The sequence below is a fragment of the Dromiciops gliroides genome, chromosome 6 (assembly GCF_019393635.1).
Source record: "Dromiciops gliroides isolate mDroGli1 chromosome 6, mDroGli1.pri, whole genome shotgun sequence".
In the NCBI taxonomy this organism is placed as follows: Eukaryota; Metazoa; Chordata; class Mammalia; order Microbiotheria; family Microbiotheriidae; genus Dromiciops; species Dromiciops gliroides.
In genome coordinates, this window is record NC_057866.1 from 61,480,756 (window position 1) to 61,484,751 (window position 3,996).

The window sequence follows — 3,996 nt, forward strand, 5'->3', positions numbered from 1 at the left end:
AATAAATTTTCAGGAAACACTGTGTTTCTACTATTTCTGTTTGTTTTCTGGAACCTTAGCTTCTACAGGCTGTGTGTGTGTGTGTGTGTGTGTGTGTGTGTGTGTGTGTGTGTGTGTGTGGACAGTTCACAAGGAGGTTTCATCTCCTGTGTGCTTCCCACTTTTTCTTATAATTTGGGGCAAGCTCATCCATCTGCCTTTAAGTGACAATTAACAAAAATTGCTACCAAGTCCTAACCCAAACAGAAGTTAACTTCCACTGTCTTATTTTTTTTTAATTTTCAAGCAGGAAAAAAAAAGAGGAGCAAGACTTTTTAACTAATTAAGATTAATTAGTTTCCTCTTTTCTCTTCTTCCTGAGTGAAAGATGTTAAAATGTTAGATTGCATCTTGTGCTTTTGTCACTGAAAAGTCAAGCACTGGAAATAGGAATTCAATCTTCTTTCAATTTACACAGGTCTCAGCCTGTATCATATCATCTTTAAGATATAACTATTAAGAAAATAATGCATATATTCATGAACATGTTTTAAATATTTTATAATTGCAAAAATTTATAAAAACTCATGATATAAGAATTCAAAATTCTTAAAATGAATCTCTCTTACTACCCACCCTAATAATCTCCAAGAGACTTCTAGTAGACATTGAATTAAGTAGGTAGGTTTTTATCTCAAAGTTTAATACTAAGTTACTGATAAATTCATTTTCAAATGTTCTTGATACTTATTAGATCAACAATAACAATAACAACAAATACTGAGCATTAGTTTCATGAAAATAATACTGTTCTTCATATAAATGATGCCATTGATCAACCTGTATTTGCATTGAATTATTTTTTCATAGTGGAATGGATTTGTACTGATACAATCAATATTAATTTGTCTCAATTGTATGTATTGGAAAGGGCTAAAAGTATGTTCTTTTTCATATAAAGATGAGTTTATCATTCAAAATCAGTGCATAGTAACTTTGCTTATGATTTCTAGTATGAAATCTAAAATAATTGATATTTTACCTCTAAGTTCAGTTTTATAAATAGAAAAGTAATTGATTTTTAAAACAATCAATAATAATTTATAAACATATATTTTTTAAAATCTGCTGCCAAGTCCTATGTAAAGTTTACATTTATCTTTAAAAAAAATGGTTACATTCTTTATCCTACCTATATGTGTTTCATTTTACCCTAGGTTTAGGAAACCATCATTAAGTTCCCCTAAAACATGGTTATTCAAATTAAGAGAAAATAAAAGAATTTTAAGATCATCACTTCACTGAGAATTGTCTTTTTTTCACTCATCTAACTTTGAATTTGAGTTGTTAGGACATGGTAGGCTTTCCTGTCATTCTTTTCTTAAAATAGGGAACTTCTTTCTTATTTGTAATCATTCCTGCTACATGCAAATGAGTCCATTTGGAATGGATTAAAATTCCTTCAGGAATGCTATAGCTGTACATAGTCCCCCAGATCTGCATTTCTCAATACTATTAATATTATCAAGTTGACCATCTACAATTTGTCTTGTATAATGTTCAAAGAGAGACATTCTCCACATGCAGTCCCCTGTTTTAATGCTTACCTCAAAGCCAAGATGAATTGGTAAAAACACTAGAGGCACCTGAACCCAAAACTGTGTCCACAGCACTTGTTATTATAGAAATATTTATTATTACCTTTGGGTTAAATATGTGGTCATAACAGAGAATGTTAGCTAACACGAGCCTCTCCTCTGCATCTATATTATGACTTGTATTGATTTCCTCTTCTTCACCATAACAATATTTCCTGGTTTGTCTGCCTTCTCACTGGACACATATTCAAAAAGTGGAATCAATCCAATAAGATTAAAGGGTAAGTTTAGAGTCACTGCTGTGATGAAGACTGAACATATAGTTGCTGCTCCCATGTCAACTGTCATGAGATCCATGTTTGTGGCAGGTTTGATTGAGTTGTCATCACTATCAAAGATAATTCCTTTTTCAAGGAACAGAAATGGTGTCATCTGCATTTGGATTGTTCATACAGTAGATATTTCAGAAGACTGGTGTTTCCTTGGAATCTTTCAGAATCTTTTGCATCCTTAGGAAGGCTCCCATTTCCTCAATCAAAGATTCAGACTTTGTGTAGACCACGATGTTGCTACTTAACACTTTTGAGCTTCTGCTCAGTGGTGTCTTCAATTTGTGGCTGGTGTTTTGCTGGCTGGTGTTTCCATCAAGTGTTAGGATAGGTTCTGCCCATTAGCAAACACAATTCCTTTCTGCAACAATTTTTTTTCGCTCTGCTGTTGTTCAGTCTTTCAGTTGTCTCCAACTCTTCATGACCCCATCTGAAATTCTCTTGTAAAGATACTGAAGTGGTTTGTGTTTTCTTTCTCAAGCTCAATTTATAGGCGAGGAAACCAAGTCAAGTAGAGTTAAGTGATTTGCTTAGGGTCACACAGGTAGTAAGTATCTAAACAGTTTTGAACTCAGCACTTCCAAACTCCAGAATTAGTGCTCTATACACTGCTACCTAGCTGCACTTTTTTTTTTTTTTTGCTCTAGCTCATCAAATTCATAAGGACCAAGAACAGCTCCTTCTGCAGTGACTTGAGCATTTCCATAGGGCTCCACTTCAACAAAAGTAATTTCTACATCCTGTACTTGCCTACATGATGTTCTAACAATTTGGATGTTCTTTCTTGTTTTCATTCCAGTTTTCCAAGACATTAATTATAGACGTCTTGTTACCCAGAGCAATTACAAGAGAGCTCCTGATGAAGAACATAAAATATGTGTGCTTTCCCTGTGTTCACTGGAGGTCGAGGTAGAGCCAAAAATTTGCTAAGTTTTCCAGATACAAGTTTATCAAAATTGTCTCCTGTGCTTGAAAACTGAGGAGTGTCACCTTTTTCTTTGGCATAAATGACTAAAACAAGGTCTTTGGTCATGTCTCTGATAGGGCTGAGTGGGAGTACAACAGTTAAGCCCTGGCAAATATGGTGCTTCCAACTCAGCCTCCAGCCTCAGTGCCAAAAGAAGAATCAAGAGCAGCATTTTGTTGGGGTGGCATCTTCAACCTCTAACCAAGCTCCAAGTACTGTACAGTACCTGCTTCTACCACCTTCATGGCCTATTGGAACAAATTCACAACCTCCTAATCAAGCAGGAAAATCTTCACATGCTTCAGGTAGACATGCCCCCCCAACTCACCAATGGGTTTGACGCCCCCCAATGACCCTCTCTCTACCTGGTTTAGCCTGTCTGCCTAAATGGTTTACCAGGGTGGAGCACATGCTACAGATTCTTGGAGCCACAGGTGAGAAGTGGATGGCAGGTGGGCACCAAAGGGAGAAAGCACCCTGAAAAAGCTCAGCAGCTCTCACACTTGAGGCACTGTTCTTCTCTGAATACCCTTTTTTTAAATTCATAGAATTGGACAAATACACTTTGCTTCCATGGAAACTAGTCAGTAACTTTGGCCTCATCAGCACAGGGCTTTAACCAAAACGAACTAATTAATCTAATACTCCTGGTAGCTCTACCACCCAGTATGGGATTTTTCACACAGCAGTAACAGTAATAATTGATCATGAGTGTGTTCAAATGTATAGATTATTCTCTCAGGCTGATGTTAGGCAACTACATTTGATCTTCCATTGTTTATGCATTCTTTGAAGTATGCCTCATTAAAAGCTCTATGTAAAATAATTAGGCAATGATATTTTTTTCTAAATTGGAAATAGGAAACTATTTAATAATTTGTTCAAAGTAGTACAAATCAACAGGGTATATTTCAACAATAAATGAATCTCAACAACTTCAAAGATATTTTAATTTTTAATCAAATTTATTTTAAAAGATTTTTATCAAAAGTTAAAAGTATTTGCCCTGAAAGGCAATAAGAGGAAATGTAAGGAAGAATGTTATATGAGATAAGTGGTATGGTCAAAGTTTTGAGTTCAAATTCAGTTATCAGACATTTAATTAAAAATATGACCCTGGACA

The 3,996-nt window shown here is 35.1% G+C and overlaps 1 pseudogene; it reads right to left on the bottom strand.

The window, feature by feature from the left end:
• Positions 1–1,326: 1,326 nt before the first annotated feature.
• On the bottom strand, positions 1,327–2,939 carry LOC122731993 (annotated as a pseudogene).
• Between the last annotated feature and the right edge of the window lie 1,057 nt (positions 2,940–3,996).